Consider the following 18,178-nt stretch of genomic DNA (forward strand, 5'->3'; position numbering starts at 1 on the left):
CCTTAGGGGAAAAAGTGATAGTGTCTTAACTGATACCTCTACTGGAAGGCAAGAGTTTTCAAAAAGAATAGAAGATTTGGCAAATTAAGAAAATGTTGTTTGGGGATTTTGAATTTCCTGGTGGGCTTTTAGGATTGCCTAACAAAGGCTGGGAAAACTATATTAAATTCTAGTTGATTGATTGATTTGCCTAAAGCCTTGCAAATCTAATCAATAGAAACAGGCTGAAAAAAGGAAAAGGGGAAGAGAAAACTGATTATGTATAGCTATCAAATTAGATACAATGGATTGAAATTATGATGTGACAAGAGGGATAGCAGTGAATACAATATAAGAAATGAATCCACATTCATAGTCTTAGATATCAATGTCAAAAAAAAATAAGTACCAAGCACAGTAAACTAGAGTTAAGAGGAAAAACATTTGACTTCACTTGGTGGAAAGGGATTCTGGAATATAGTCATGGAATACTAAAAATTATGCAAAAAGAACAGAATGAGTTAAGCGCTGTGTATCATGGGATAAGGAATTGAGTAGCATTATATATAAAAAATATATATACTTGTGAGGCAATCCAGGAACCAAAGTAAGGAAGCTTAGTGAAAAATACTTGGGAAAAGATAACAAAGAATCAGAAGCAATATTTTTGTTGAAGTATATTACAGCCCAAGTAGAAAGAAAGTTAAATTATGTGTGACCTTAGGTCAGTTATTTAACCCCATTGTCTTGCAAAAATCCCCCTAAAAAAGAGGAAAGTTAAAATAGATGAGAAGTTTAGAAAACTGATTTCAAGCCTGATTCAAAGATATGATATCATAATGATGAGACAAATTAATTATCTGTACATGTGTTGGGGCTTCTCTCTACCCAAAATGGGGCAGTTAATAATTTCTTGACTCATCGTAATGACACTTTCAATCTTCAAAAGGTAAAGGAACTATTGAAAGATCAACTGTTAAAGGACTAGATTCACAAAAACTTGGAGGATCTGGCTCTTGAAACAGAATAATGTGAACCTTTGTAGAAAATGACTGGTAGCCACTCCATTTTCGAATTCACATGATAGGTGAAGATTAAAATCTAGACATAGTATGGTTTGCACACTAAATTTTTTTTATTGTTTTTTGAATTTTACAATTTTTCCCCCAATCTCACTTCCCCCCCCATAGAAGGCAGTCTGATAGTCTTTACTTTGTTTCCATGTTATACATTGATCAAAACTGAATGTGTTGAGAGAGAAAGCATATCCTTAAGGAAAAAATTAAATATAAGAGATAGTAAAATTACATAAGATACCTTTTTTTGTAAAAAATTTAAAGGTAATAGTCTTTAGTCTTTGTTTAAACTCCACAATCCTTTCTTTGGATACAGATGATATTCTCCATTGCAGATACCCCCAAATTGTCCCTGATTGTTGCACTGATGGAATGAGTAAGTCCATTAAGATTGATCATTACCCCCATGTTGCTGTTAGGATGTACAGTGTTCTTCTGGTTCTGCTCATCTGCTTATCTGCTTAGCATCAGTTCATGCAAATCCTTCCAGGCTTCTCTGAATTCCCATTCCTTCTGGTTTCCAATAGACCAATAGTGTTCCATAACATACATATACTACAATTTGTTCAGCCATTCCCCAATTGATGGACATTCACTTAATTTCCAATTCTTTGCCACCACAAACAGGGCTGCTATGAATATTTTTGTACAAGTGATATTTTTACCTTTTTTCATTTTTCTCTTCAGAGTATAGATCCAGTGCACACTAAATTTTTAAAAAGCAGGATTCAAGGATAAGAAGGATTCTCTGAACTAAAATTCTATAGAGATATAGACCCTGAGGAATGGGAAACATTTTCAAGAATAAAAATCTGAGGGAAAAAAAAAGAAAAACTAATGAGAAAAAAAAAAAAGGAAGGATAAGGTAAAAAGAAAGATTTAGATATACAGGGAACTCATGATTTAAAAATTCCTAAAAGACATATGTAGAAGCTAGAAGCAAGGTCAGGTAACAGAGGATGAATACAAAAGTGTGTAAAGAAAAAAAATGCAAAATAAATACAACAATGTGGTAAGAGTAGGGTCAGAGTACTTAATTTCATTTAATAAATGATTTATTTATTTTCACATTACTACAATAATCTTGTGAAAGTAAACATAAACCCCCCTCCCCATAAAAACGATAAAGAAATCTTAAGAGAAATAAAGTGAGAGGAAAAAAGTGTACTTCAGTATGTGTTCAGATACCATCAGCTCTGTCTCTGGGATAGGTTGTATTCTTTATCATAAGTCCATCAGAGAAGTTGCTTCAATATTTTTTTCCCCACAGTTGATACTGTTAGTTGCATTTCCCTTCATTTGATCCCCACTACACCCATTTATTCTATTCTCTCTCTCCTATCACCCTGTCCCTCCTCAGAACTGAGTTGTATCTTACTACCCTCTCCTGCAATCTTCCCTCTCTTCTATCATCTACACCCCCTTCCTCTCCCTCTATTTCCCTTCTTCTAGCCTTTTCCTCCCCTTTTTCCTCTTGGGAAAGATAGATTTCTACACCCTATTGAGTATGTATGTTATTTCCTCTCTGAGTCATTTCTGATGATAATGAAGGCTGGCTCACTCATTCCCCCCATCTTCTCACCTTCCACTTCATTGTAAAAGCTTTTTCTTGACTCATTTATGTGAAAAATCTTAAGCCCATTCTATCTTTCCTTTCCCTTTCTCCCAGTATATTCCCTTTTCACCCAATGACTCCATCTTTATAATATACCTTCATATTCAGCTCCTTCCTGTGCATTGTCTATATATGCTCTTTCTAACTGCTCTTATGAAGGAGAAGGTTCTAGTGAGTTATCAATATCTTCTTCCTAAGCAGGAATACACACATTTCAATAACATTAAATCCCTTATAATTGACCTTTCCTATCCATCCTCTCTATGCTTTCTCTGAGTCCCGTACTTGAAGATCAATCTTTCTGTTCAATTCTGGTCATTTCAACAGGAAAGTTTAAAAGTCCCTATTTCATGTCTATCTTTTCCCCTGAAAAAGGATGTTCAGTTTTGCTGGATGGTTGATTCTCTGCCATAATCCAAGCTCTTTTGCCTTCTGGAATATTATATTCCAAGCCTTAAGGGTCCTTAATATAGAAGCTGCCAAATCATGTATAATCCTGACTGTAGTGCCATAGTAGTTGAGTTATTTCTTTCAGGCTACTTGAAATATTTTCTCTTTGACTTGTGAGTTCTGGAATTTGGCTGTATTCCTGGGAGGTTTTTTTTGGGGGGGTCTCTTTCAGGAGGTGATTGGTAGATTCCCTCAATTTCTATTTAACCCACTGCTTCTAGGATATCAGGACAATTTTGCTGGATTAGTTCTTGAAGAATGAAGTCTAGGCTCTTTTCCTAGTCATGACCTTTAAGTAGCTCAATGATTTTTAAATTCTTTCTCCTGTATCTGTTTTCTAGGTCAGTTGTTTGTTTTGTTTCTTGATTTCTCATAAAGTCATCAACTTCCCTTAGCTCCATTCTACATTTGAAGGAGTTATTTTCTTCAGAGAGCCTTTTTATCTCTTTTCCCATCTGGCCAATTCTGCTTTTTAAGGAATTTTTCCTCTTCCTTAACTTTTTTTTGGACTACTTTTTCCATTTGACCTAAACTAGTTTTTGATGTTATTTTCTTTGGTATTTTTTTTTGTATCTCCTTCCCCAAGCTGCTGACTTGGTTTTCCTGATTTTCCTGATTTACTCTCATTTCTCTTCCCAATTTTTCCTCTACCTCCTTTACTTGCTTTTTTTTTTTTTTAGATTTTTGCAAGGCAAATGGGGTTAAGTGGCTTGCCTAAGGCCACACAGCTAAGGTAAGTGTCTGAGACTGGATTTGAACCCAGGTAGTCCTCACTCCAGGGTCAGTGCTCTATCCACTGTGCCACCTGCTGCCCCTTTTACTTGCTTTTCAAAGTCTTTTTTGAGCTCTTCCATACCCTGAGATCAATTCTTATTTTTTCCTGGAGGATTTGGATTCGGAAGTTTTGACTTTGCCATCTTCTTCGTGCATATTTTGATCCTCCATGGGTTCAAAGTAATTTTTTTTTATGGTCAAACTTTTTTTTTCTGTTGTTTGTTCATTTCTCCAGTCTATGACTTGATTTCATCATGTTTCCAAAGCTTATTTGGTATTCTCCCCACCCCCTGCCCAAGAACCTTAATTCCTCCAGTGTCTTATGAGAAATTCTAACTGTTTTCCTGGCCTGGGCTCTGGTTTGTGGATGACCACAGGCCCTCCCCTCTGCCCTGGAGCTGTGAGGAGGATCCCTGCTCCTCTGTGGTAATATGGGGGCCCAGATTGGGCCCTGGATCTGAGGATGAACAAAGAAGTAGAGTCCTGTCCTAGGGATAGCAGAGAGACCTCTGCAGTCTCTTCCTATCCCCTTACTATCTGTGGGTTGAGCACTCTGGAGGCTGCTGCTGGGTGGTTCCTTAGGTTCCTGGGGTGGAGTTGCCCTGAGGCTGGCACTGGCCTGGGCTCTGCACTCATTTTGGTGTGGCAGACTTTCCCGCTGATCTTCCAAGCCATCCTGGCAATCCCTAGGCCAAGAGGTCTAGAAACTGCTCCTGCTGCCATGGACCTAAGCGCCCTCAGGGATGCAGGCACCCTGTGAGCTGTTCCTAGAAGGATAGGCTAGTTTGATCCTTTGCAGGGCTGCTGTCCAGGTGGTGCTGTGGCTCTTTCCAACCCCTGGTCCTGGTGGAATAGAACTTTCATGGATCTATCAAGTTGTCTTGGGCTGGAAAATTGTTTCACTGTCTTTCTGTGGGTTCTGCCACTCTAAAATTTGGTTAGAGTCATATTTTACAGCATTTTGAATTTTTTGGGGGGGAAGAGCTTCTTGGAATTCCTGCCTTCACACTGCAGTCTTGGCTCCACCCAGAGTACTTAATTTCATAGAAGTTAAAGAGAACGGCTAAAGGAAAGAGAACCTTTTAAAAAAAACTATATTGGGGAAAAGATAAGGATCAAACAAGAAATGGGACTACTATTTAAGGTAGATAGAACAATTAAAAAGGACAACTATATACTCAACTGTTATTTTGCTTCTGAGTTATTTTTCCTGCTAAGAAGAATAGTCTTTGGACTGATAAAGAGAAAATAAAAAATGACTAATTAGGTTAAAAAAATGAAATTCAAGACCAGTAAAAAGATAGTTAGAAAGTAGTACTTGGTGAATTCAAGTTAGAACCATAAAAACTTCATCCCAGGTAGTAAAGGAACTAACAGATGTGACTGCTGAGTCACTGTCAATGATCTTTGAAAAATCATAGATATGTGATGGATGTAAGACTGGAAAAGGATAAATGTTTTCCCTATGGCAAGAGAGAGAGAGAGAGAGAGAGAGAGAGAGAGAGAGAGAGAGAGAGAGAGAGAGAGAGAGTAGACTTTGCAAACTTTAGCACTCAACTTTTCTTTCTTGCCAAATCTAGTGCATCTTTTAGGGCAGCTGGCAAATTAAAGAGATAGCATGCAGGACTCACTCCTAGAGTCAGGAAGAGTCCTCTGCCTGATTTCAAGTTGACTTGAAACACTTTCTAGCTGGGTGATCCTAGGAAGGTTACCTAACCATATTTATCTCAGTTTCTTTATCTGTAAAATGAACTAGAGAAGGAAATGGTAAACCACTCCAGAAATCTTTGCCAAATGGGGTCACAAAGAGCTGGACATGACTCAATAACAACAGTGCATGATTTTTATAGGAATGAATAGGGAATATCTAAAAAAGAAAATAGTGAGCAAATAGAGTATGTATGATTTTTTTAAAGGTCCTGGCTAGCTGATCTAATTTCCTTTATTAATAGGGTTGGAGTCCAAAGTTTCACCCAGTGGTTTATGCATGTCCTATTGGAAAGGCTGGGTAAATGCCTTGCTTTTTTACAGTCACCAGAGAGACCTTCTATTCTTCAACTTTGCTTCTTATGGGTGACACTACTTGTTGCCTGGGAAGAATATGGATTTTTGGATCTACCCAAGTAGAACTTAACGTCTTAGTCTAAATCCATTCCTTGGCCCAGGATTCTTTTGATATACTGTATTTCAAAGTGTACTAGACAATCATATGACATTGGTGTAATGGAGTTGGCTCCCCATAGAAGTATAGACATACATGTTGGAATGATAAGTATAAAGTATTTTTACTAAATATAGAATCAAAAAGTAAATAAATAAATAATAGTAGATATAAAGAAGCTGTTGTATAATTAAAAAAGCCAAACAAATTTCCATCAATCTAATGAAAGCCTTCTATTTTTCTAGGAAATCTCCATAGTCCCAAATCACTCTTGACCAGCTAAGTGAAGCAGTAGTTTTGAACCTGGAGTCAGGAAAATTCATGTTCCTGAATTAAAATCTTGTCTCAGACACTCTACTAGCTATGTAACCATAGGCAAGCCACTTAACCCTTTTACTTCAGTTCCCTCTTCTGATCAATGAGCTGGAGAAGGAAATACCACTTCAATATCTTTGCCAAGAAAACCCTAAATGGGGTCATAAAGAATTGAAAATGACTAAACAATAACTGGGAACCACTCATACCTGAAAGTTCTAGTACAATATAATCCTTCCATTCAGTAGGCAAACATTTCAGTTACACAATTTCCCTGTTTCCTTTGACCTGATCTTCAGGAGTAGAAGCAAAAACTATGGAGTCAGCATCTAAGCTTTACTTGTGGCATTGGAATGGAGAATATGATATTCAGTGAAAACTGGAACTCAGAAAGATTGTTGTTTCCCCATCTTAGCCATCTAGTCATTGGTGGGGTCATTGGATCTGGTTTTGTCATAGCTAACCAACCAACCAACAAACCAAGCTAATCCCAAACGGGATGATCTGCTAGCCTCAGCAAGAAACACTGCCACCTGTGCATGTCTTTATCCCTCTCTGCTATTGCTCCACCAAGTCACTTCTCTCTCACTCCCTTAGTTCAAAGGTCTTACTACTCCTGGCAGGAGGGGAAAGAAAAATTCTCTTGCTCTATTTTTATGGACATGATTGAGATTTGTCATGTGGACAATCATATAATTAAGTTAACTCAGAAATAGGGGCAGAACAATGATCAGTGACTCCTATCAACTAGAATGGAATTACTTAGGAGAGGGTTTTTAGAGATATTGACTTATTTAGTCTCATGTTATTTAAGATTTTGGTTAATGAGGTAGATGAATCATGTCTGATATTTATTTGGAGCTTTCAGGTTTGTTTAGTGCTTTACAAAAATTACCTCATTTGTTCTTTACAACACTCTTGGGAATATAGGTGCTGTTATTATTCCTGTTTTACAGATGAAGAAATAAGCTGTTCATGTTTAAGTGACTTAAAGAGAGGTTAAGGAATGACCCAGCACATGCTCCTTGAGAGTAGTCACTTACTTTTTGTGTCTGTATTCTCAGTGTTTAGGTACTTTTAAAGCACATCAATTTTTTTCATCCATTTATTCCAGAGACTTCTTGTTGTTCATCCTTCATTTTAGAAGAGGACCAATGACATCACAGGATGATGTCTTGACTTGTGCTTGTATTGAACTTAAGTGACTGCACAAAGCTATCAGCATCACTCTTTCATCCTGAATCATTGAAGTCGAGAGCAAGACAAAAGTCAAGATGACTGACAATGGCCTAAGATGCAATGGATGACCATGGTATCTTCTAAGTCTGACCAAGGTCCACAGCACCTGCTTCTACAGCCTTCATGACTGTTGGAATAACCTTGATCTATAATTCCTATTTTTAAATCTATGGTTCAGAATGACAAATTCCTTTAAAATTCAAACATGATAACAAATTAAGAGAGATAAACAATATATTGGACAACTAGCATGAGGTAGCTAGGAAGAGTTGTAGTTAGAGAGCTCTGAGCTTGGAGTCAGGAAGACTTGAATTCAGCCTTGGATACTTATTGGCTGTGTGACCCTAGGTAAGACTTTTAACTTCTGCCAACCTTAATTTTCTTATCTATTTTGTAGGAGAAATAATAGCACCTCCCCCCACTCTCCCCAGGATTGTTGTGCAAATCAAATGAGATGTATCAGTTAAGACACTATCACTTTTTCCCCTAAGGTCTTTATAATTCAGGACTTTATAATTTTTAGTGATGTCCTCTTGAGGATCTATAAAGGAGGAGCCACCCATCTCCTGACAAAGAAGTGATGGACTCAGGGTGCAGAATAAGATATAATTTTGGACATAGCCAGTGGAGAAATTTATCTTGCTTGACTACACACACACACACACACACACAGAGAGAGAGAGAGAGAGAGAGAGAGAGAGAGAGAGAGAGAGAGAGAGAGACACACAGATGTATTCATTACAAGACTTGTTTTTGTTTATTTTTAATTTGAGGGCATGGAAGAGAGTAAGGATAGAGTAGTTAAAAAGAAAGAAAAAAAAGAAAAGAGGGTTACTGAAGCACTTTTTCATGCAAAAAAAAAGAGAACAGAAGGAAGACCAAAAAGAATCTTAGACAAGCAGAACAGCTTTGAAAGTCATATGTTGAATTTATTATATTTCAAAAGAAAATCAAGCTATACATAATAGAGATTGTCAGTTGCATGTGCAAATTTTTTGCTAGTCTATGTACATGGAAATGCTCATTTTATTTGGTGTTTAAGTTCAGAATATTTTTTAAGCTTTTTGAGTCTATATGGTAATACAATTTGCATCTATGTTGAATAATCAAAGTACTTACTAGACACACTTATATTGCTATTACTCACTTAATCAAATTGGTATATCTCCTATCCAGAATTCCTTTCCCCCACTTCAAGCACATAATAAATGTTTCCTGAATTTTGTTTTTGCTTGATTCAGTCATATTGAAGTATTTAACCTGAACTTCTTGCCTACTTTTTTTTTGATAATTCTGAGCTTTATCCAAGGAAAAGTACTCTAAAATCCCAAATTGCTGTACCTTACTTGTTATTTAGCTATTCTTTCTCAGACATTCAGAATTGAAATTATTTGAAAAGCAACTAATGTAAAAGGGGAAATAATAGTTTCGTCATTGCATTAATATCTCTTCAAAAAGTGTTGTTTACCAGTTTTACCCGACAACGGTCAGGCATTTCAAAACTGATGAAGTTGTAGCTAATCTCTAAGCATCTGCCAATTAAGGAAACAGTTATTCTAACCTATCATTCAGAAGATTGGTATTTTTCTGTGAAAAAAGTGACAACTAAGTAATGCTGAGTAAACTTAAAGAATGTACAGTGTCACCCAGTTAAGCCAAAAAAATTACATTCAGCTTCACTTTCAGAATAGAAATAATGAATTTTTCTGTGTGTGTGTGTGTGTGTGTGTGTGTGTGTGTGTAAGTGTGAGCCAAAGGGCAAGTTTATTTAAATATCTATAAGGTAAAGATCTTTCTCTGCCCAATACCTAACTGCTTATGATTCATTCATTCATTCATTCATTCATTCATTAAACACTACTTACTAAGCAATTAACTATGTATACCACATTGTAGAACGAATAGACTCATGAACTCATAGAATCTTGAATTAGAAGGAAGCTCAGAAGCCATCTATTCTAAATCATACCTTAAACAGGAAACCTGGGGATCCCTGAGAAGTGATCACTCAAGCTATGCATGAAGATTTCCAGGGATAAAGAACTCATCACTTTCCAAAGCTTCCAATTCCTTTCTTGAACACTTCTAAATTATTGTTATGCTTTTCCTTTATTTCACCTAAATATACTTACCTGTACCCTCTACAGATTGTTGTTAGATTTGTTTTATAGAAGGAGAATCAGTTTAATAATTATAGGATCATGGATCTAGAACTGGATGGGAATTTAAGATCTCATAGTTCAACCCTTGTCATTTAACAGATGAAAAAACTGAGGATCTGTTATGTTAAATGACTTGCCTAATATCACATAATTCTCAGTCACATAAAGGCATAAAAGGCTCACCTTTGTGAGGCCAGCACCCTTCAGACTTGGTGGATGACCCAATACACAAAAGCCACCACATCCTGTCTTGCTAACCACACATGATTTTATATGGGGGGAAAGGAACTGGGGGGGGGGGGGTGCACATATATCCCCAAGCAAAGTGTTCCTGTATATCTATGTGTTAAGGCTAAGTGAACCTCCTTCTGTTGTCTGTTAAGTGAACGTTGAATGTCTCATGTCAAACTTAATATCCTAATGTCAAACCTGAACTATCTTGGTCCCTTTATGTCCCCAAATAGTCTCTTCTCCAGGTTAAGGGTTCCATGTATCTTAAGCCAATCTTCATTTGACATTGGCTCAAATCTCTTCACTCTCCTAATCACCTTTCTCAAGACACAATCTATCTTGTGAATGTACCTCCTAAAAATATGGCAATAGTGTAGATATAGTCTAAGGAAGAAGAGAATTAAATTTAAACAACCTTTCAGTTAAAAGTGAATGTGCTATCTACCCTACTACAGAGGTGTTTCTCAATATGGATAATCTAAGTGGAATTAATATAGACAAGAGCAGGCCAGCTGCAACTCTCTTTGAATGTATTGCCAGGTGAAACCATGTTGTTTATATCCATTCACTCAAACACTTTTTTGTTTCAATCTGTTAAAAAAAATCAAAGGTATTTAGGGATCATAAGAAATCAGTTTCTCCTTAATATGAGCATAAGCCCTGACCAAGATGATAAAACAGCAAGTATTGACCCTTCTCATAGCCACAGAAAGAGGTTGATACCCCTGCCTTTTTTAAGAAATAAAAGAGGGGCAGCTGGGTGGCTAGAACACCAGCCCTGGAGTCAGGAAGGGCTGAGTTCAAATCCAGCCTCAGACACTTAATAATTAATTACTTGTGTGACTTTGGGCAAGTCACTCAATCCTATTGCCTTGCAAAAATCAATCAATAAATAAGAGAAAAAAAGGGAACCCATGTTCTTGTCCTATTTTTGACACTAATTCCTTGTGAAAACTTGGAAAGCCATCTGAATTATATGAAGCTCAGTATAAAAATTTAAAAAATGGAAATATTGAAAGTGATGCAATGAAGTGAATAAAACCAAGAGAAAAATTATACAATGACTGACAATACTTTAAAGGAAGATAACTTGGAAAGACTTCAGAACTCTAATCAAGTAGGGGCCAATCATGCCTACAAAAGACAAATGAATACTACTTCTGCAGGAACATGTTGAGTTCAGTCAAAAATTCAAGGTTTGATGGAATTGTCACATGATTGTTGTGTATATGTTTATGATGGTTTTGATCACCGAAGAAACAAACCTATAATGCTCCATACATATAGTCATAGAAGGAATATATTTGTAATATAACTGGGCAATTTTTTTGCTCCTTAATTTTGCATTAAAGAATTTTTTAGTGTTGATACCTGGGACTATCTTCACAAACCCCCAAAGGGTTCATGAATCCCTTAGTGGGAACCAATGACTTATTGAATTATAGAATTTTAGAACTGGAAAGAACTTTAGAATTAATTTCATCTAACTTCTCTGGTTTATAGTTGAGAAAGCAGATGCTCAAGTAATAAGTGACTTGGCAAAGGTCACAAAGCTGGTTCATTAAAGAGTTGATATTAAATTCTGAGTTTATTTTCTGGAAATACTGGAGAAATTAATGATAGTGATGCCAAAAATAAAAGAAACTTTGACTTTATTACATCCATAATAATTATTTTAAAGTATACCTTAAATTTAACATGACAATATCACTCTTCCCTATTTATCTAAGACTTCTTTCATATTTTCTTCTTCTCTCTTCTGTGCATTTTCTTTTTCTTGCTTTTTTTGGCATTACTATCACTAATCCCCTTGATATTTCCATATGCCCTCCCTCAAAAGCACCCTCCTTTGTAACAAGCATAATTAAACAACAATAGATCTTCCCATTGACTGTGCCTAAAAATTGATGTCTCTAGTACCTCCATGATTTCCCTACCAAGAGATGGGAAATATTCATCAGTTCTTTGGTCATTTGTAGTTTCTCAACTTTTCATCAAACTGTTTCCAAACCACCATGAGACTCTTACCTTCAAACACAAATACATTCCAATGAATAAGAATGTTATCAACATTTGCATTTTTGTAGTCCAAATGTCAGGCTATTTGAAAACTATCATTGCTGAACCAAAACAAACCTTTTGCTTCTCATTTAATTATGAAGGCTGTTTTCTGATTTAAATTTATCCTTTGCTTATGTTACTAATCTCTTATCTGATGAATTTTTAAATGACATGATTAGAGACATTTAACTGAGTTTCTGTAAAAACATAACCAATGTATCTGTGGAAGAAGAGAAGAAAGTCACATCTGAAGAGATTCTATTGTTTTAAATATAAACTTATATATTGTTAAATGTTAAGGAATACATATACAATTGAACTTAAGATATATTTATTATTTAATACAATGCTTATCCTTAACCTGGAAAAGTAAATACTTTATATTATAACTAACTCTTCATTTTTGTCAATTGCAACTAATTATTGTTTAATAGTAGCCATATCGTCTAGCAAGGTATAACTCTGAGGGAGAACTCTAATGTCCATCTATCATTATATAACAAGTCATTTGAAGGATACATATTTATATCAAATGTACTAGTTTAATATTTTAATGTATTTATATATTGAATGAGTATTGAATATAAAAATGAAATTGTTGTAGAAATTAATTGTGTTTTATTTTTTAATTATAGTTACTCCAATGGATTTTTTACATAAAGATTGGAAGTGTATATAAAAAAATTTTAAATATGTGTATGGGAGCAGCTAGGTGGCATAATGGATAGCACATTGGCCCTCGAGTCAGGAGGATCTGAGTTCAAATCTAATCATAGATGCTCACTAGCTGTGTGACCCTTGGCAAGTCATTTAACTCTAATTGCTTCCTTTAGAAAAATGTGTTTGAAAGGAATCTAAGCCAAAACATTAAAGTCTTTGATAGACCTGCTTGTTGTTTGTTTGTTTGTTTTAATACTGCAAGAACAAGATGTGAAACAGAACAATATTAATTCATTTATTTCTGGGAATATAAAAAAAGTAGAAAAGAGATTAAAATTTCAGATTTAGTTGATTATAAAATTGCAAAAGGAAGGGGAATCATCTATTGCAGAAAATATAATTTTTCTATATTCTAAAACAACTCTCAGATGTGAAGATATTATGAAGACAATCTCATTAAAACATTAGATATAATAATCATTTCTAAAATAGATGATATATATTTGATGATGATGAATCAGTTAGGGTAAAAAGTTTTTAAAAGTCACATTTATGCTGTGAAATTAAATGATACAATTATAAATAACCTAACAATTTTAATTGTATCTGTAAGATGAAATCTTCATGACAGTAAAGTGAAAAATTATTACCTTTTGTCTCCAAATGAACAGGACAGACAACTGGAGAAGACATTTCAATATAATCAATTCATACTTTGAATAAAAACAAATCAATTAGTTTTATCATTGTGAAATTTGCACAGGAAGAGCAAAGTCTATGACTGGGAAATTTGGGGTTGTTGTATTACATTTTTTAAAAATTAGTGCAATTATAGTATGTATACACTAAAGCTTACATAAGTACTTTTTTGGTTTTCGAGTTCTTTGATTTATATTTTATTTTATTTTTTCAATTGCATGTTATGAAAGTTTTTCAACATTCATCAACTTGTATATTTTTAAGTCATACAATTTTCTTCACCCCTTCCCCTCAGTGGCAAACAGTCTAGGGAATATTATACATGTATATTTGTATTTAACTAGTTTACATATTAATCATTTTGTATACATAAGTACATTTTGACATCAAAGGAAATAACACAATAACTTAAAAGCATGCTGTCAAAATAATTTTATAAAGTCAAGACTCACTAACTCTCAATTTCTTAACCATTTTATACAGAGATGAGTAGTGAGTATGCAACATTTCTAACCCAGACAGAGGGTAGATTTTCCATGGCAGAATCAATACCTGTTTATTGAAGTGAGAAAGAATTAGTTGTCTTCTTCCCTAACTGTACTAAAGATTAGCAGTTTTAGCAAACATCTCTTCAAAAATTAACAAACAACATATTATTACACGATTCCAATACAAATACTTTGGGCATTCAAGACAAAGTAAAATGTTTTAAATGATTAAGAAATAAAAATTTTGGTCCTACACTATTGAAAATGATACTCAGGAAAGTGACAAGATAGCGTCTAAGGGGAAGAGCACCTCTGGCAAAAGAGCCAAAGGGGGAGCAGCTTCTGGAAGTGAGGATGCAGATAAGAAGGTCCCAAAGGTGGTAGAAATGTAGTAAAGGTCCAGTATATTCTGTGTGAAAAGCATGGCAGAATCACGGAAGCCATGTAGAAACTGAAGTCTGGCATGAAATTCAATGACGTTACTTCCCAGTATAATGAAGATAAAGCCTGACAGCGGAGAGATTTGGGCTGAATGACAGGAGACTCCTAGTAGGCCCATTCCAAGAAGCAGCATTTGCCTTACATATCAGTGGTCTGGACAAGTCTGTGTACATAGATCCTCCAGTGAAAACCATATTTGAGTACCATGTTATCATGGCTGAAAGGAGAAAATAAACTGATAAATTAGTTAATATAAAAAAAGAGAGAGAAAATGGTATTCAGTAGTTGTTATATTACACAGTTTCTTACTAGAAAACGAAGTGTGTTTGAATCTGGTGAGAAGATTTATATCAGCGATCATCTGAAATTTTAAAAAGGGACTTTCAATGAATATTTTCCTGATATTTTGAACAAATTAAATTGGATTCACAATCCATTTGATATGTCTTCTATGTCTCTGACCGATGAATTGACATTGGATGTAAAAGTGCTATCATTTAATGAGTGATAATTTAATGTAAACATACTTAAACCTTATTAGTGGTCCTCTGAAGACAGCATCTTAACGCAAAGAACAAACAATAGGCCAAATTCTCAAATAGTAGACGTTTGAACTTAAGGGGAACCTAAGAAACCATCTAGCCATTGACTTATTCTAGTGATTCATATCAACATGCACAAAAAAATATGTGTCTTGAATCCTCAAAGTAATTTAATATATTACTCATAATACTCTCTTAGATTTATTCACAGTTTACAGTAACTACAATGCTAACTTTTGCCTCCAACTCCAAAATGAAAGTTTAAATATGAAAATTACAATACAATAACAAACATTTTATGTGAGACATCCTGTAAGAATTAAAAGAAATAATCCTGGAAATCTTCATGTAATGTTATTATCTATAAGACTTCATAATGTTGGGGCAGCTAGGTGGCAGGCATAGTGGATAAAGCACCGGCCTTGGAGTCAGGAGTACCTGGGTTCAAATCTGGTCTCAGACACTTAATAATTACCTAGCTGTATGGCCTTGGGCAAGCCACTTAACCCCGTTTGCCTTGCAAAAAAAAAAAACAAAAAAAACTTCATAATGTTTATTTTTTTGAATCTTGATGAATTTTTATATTTATTTTAGGCAATGGGGTTAAGAGTGACTTGCCCAAGGTCACACAGCTAGGCAATTATTAAGTGTCTAAAGTTGCATTTGAACTCAGGTCCTCCTGACTCCAGGGCTAGTGTTCTATCTACTGTACCACCAGCTGCCCCCAAATATCGAAATTTTGATAAAATTTTAACAAAATAAGTTACAATTTGGAAAATATCCAACATAATAATATTATATAAACTTAATTTCTATGTTGGATTTTAAACATCTGAGCAAAAGTTTGTAATATTTGTCTCCACACCAAACAGTCATAAATCTGGTTTATTTTTTATATTTTGATTTAAAACAAGAATAAAGTGAAGGTGCTCTCACACAAATATGCAATAGACAGTAGTAGGAGTATTTTACAAGCTTTATTTCTCAGAGATGAAATTTTTTAAAAAATTGATCCTGAAATTTATAAAATTGTCATTACTATATAATATTTTGGTCCAAAACCTGTTGATATGTCAATTAAATTTTCCTTTACATCCAATAATTGTATTGAAAATATATTTGAATTGTTTGCTTCATTTTTATCTTTGTATTTTCATCACCTAGTATAGGAACTCCTATATCCTAGACAATAAGTACTTATTGGATTGAATTATATAATTTCATAAGTATATGCAATCATTATAAAAATTATGTGCATAAAACTCATACAATACTTTGAGACCAATGGAAAAATATTTGAAATGAATCAATACTGTGTAATTTAGTACGTACATGGGTTTATAATTGTTTTACTTTTGTTAGCCTTTTCTATATAAGATTGCCACTTCCTTGAGGACAGGACCACATTCTAGACTTGTTCTGTGCATTCTCTACTTATGGGAACCATTATTTTCAAAGTAAAACACAGGTCATATGGTCTGACAAAAGAATTTGCTCTGGAACAAGTTACAAAAACAATTAGCTTGCTTTGAATAAGCTTTATCAAAGAATATTCAAAAATGTGAGGGTTCTAAATGGAAAAAAGCAACGTTGCCTACTGTTCACAGCCACCATGTCCAGTAACTGGAAAGTAATGACCATTACCAGGAATTTTCTCCAAAAAGAATAGGACTTATGTTAGAAGTGAAGATCCCATCTGATCAGGGGAGGAGGTTTGTGGCTAAATAGAGGCTCTACAAAGCTTTTCTTCTTCCTGAGCTTCACTACCACATCTCCAGGTATTTACTTGACATCTTCACCTGGATATTCCATAGACATCTCATGGTTAACATGTCCAAAACAGAACTTATTATCTTTTTCTCCTAATTCTTCCTGAATTTTTCAATTACTAGGCTCCACCATTCTCCCAGTCACCTGGACTCTCAACCAAGTTGTCATCCTTGGCTCTTTCTAATTAAATTCATTCACACAATTCCTTGTCAGATCTTTTCTTTGTTTTGTTTTGTTTTTTAGGTTTTTGCAAGGCAAACAGGGTTAAGTGGCTTGCCCAAGGCCACACAGCTAGGTCATTATTAAGTGTCTGAGACCAGATTTGAACCCAGGTACTCCTGACTCCAAGGCCGGTGCTTTATCCACTAGGCCACCTAGCCGCCCCCAGATCTTTTCAATTCTACCTTTCTAACATCTCTTCATACATGTCCAGCCTATACTTCTGCAATAAATATACTAACTGATTTCCCTGCTTTAAGTTTCCTCCCACTCCAAGTCATTCACCCCTCATTGTGAAGATGATTTTTCCAAAGTATATAGGTATAAAGGATCTTTTTGCCCTTCTACTCAATAAATTCCAGTGGCTCCTTATTACCAGGATTAAATATGAAGCCCTAATTGGCATATTAAAAACCCCTCATTACCTGTTCCTTTCCTAAATTTCCAATCATCTCATACTTTACTTCCCATCAGACTTTCTACAATACACTGACACTGATCCAGTTCAGTTCATGGGATTTGACACTCCATCTCCTATTTCCATCTTTTTTACAGCCTGTCCCTATGCCGGAAATATTCTGCCTACTCCTCCAGAACTCAACTCAAGCTCTTTATGAGGAGTTTCCTAATTGCTCCCTTACCCAACCTCCCAGATGCCAGTGCTTTTCTCTCTCAGATTACCATCCATTTACTAAGTATTTATCTTGTATATGTACCTAGTAAATGTATTTACATGCATTCCCCCATCCTTGTTGGCATGGACTATATTTTTGCCTTTCTTTATAAGCCTGGGTCTTAGCACTTGGCTTTTAGATACTAATTCTTTCCTCATGCAAGAATGAGAGAGATACCGATATTTAGATATGTAGAAAGATATATATTTACATATATATATATATATATATAATATAGACATGTAATTTAATAATAATATAATATATAATAATTTAATATTTTAATAAATAGAATAAATAATAGTTATATATACATACATTAAATATCCACCAAGCATCTTTGTTCAAATCCAATCAGCTTTAGTGTGCCAATTCAATTTGACCTCTATTTATTGAGCCACACTATGTTCATTGTACTGAGCACTTGAGGCATGGTGATCAATTTGGGGATGTTATGGAAGTGGTCCAAGCAAGAAACAATTACATCAGCTCTCCTTGGACTTGCTGTATCATCCACTCCTTGTTAAATACACTCTGTAGGGTTCTCTAGGTTGAACCTCAACCAAATCTCCTTTGCACATAATCCTTGATGGAGAGTCAATTTAATTTAACAAGGATATAT

At 35.0% G+C, this 18,178-nt stretch overlaps 1 pseudogene; it reads left to right on the forward strand.

The window, feature by feature from the left end:
• The first annotated feature begins 11,062 nt into the window (after positions 1 to 11,062).
• LOC141489349 (peptidyl-prolyl cis-trans isomerase NIMA-interacting 4 pseudogene) lies at positions 11,063 to 14,585 on the forward strand (annotated as a pseudogene).
• Positions 14,586 to 18,178: the final 3,593 nt, after the last annotated feature.

This window comes from Macrotis lagotis, chromosome 5 (assembly GCF_037893015.1).
Source record: "Macrotis lagotis isolate mMagLag1 chromosome 5, bilby.v1.9.chrom.fasta, whole genome shotgun sequence".
Classification (NCBI taxonomy): Eukaryota; Metazoa; Chordata; class Mammalia; order Peramelemorphia; family Peramelidae; genus Macrotis; species Macrotis lagotis.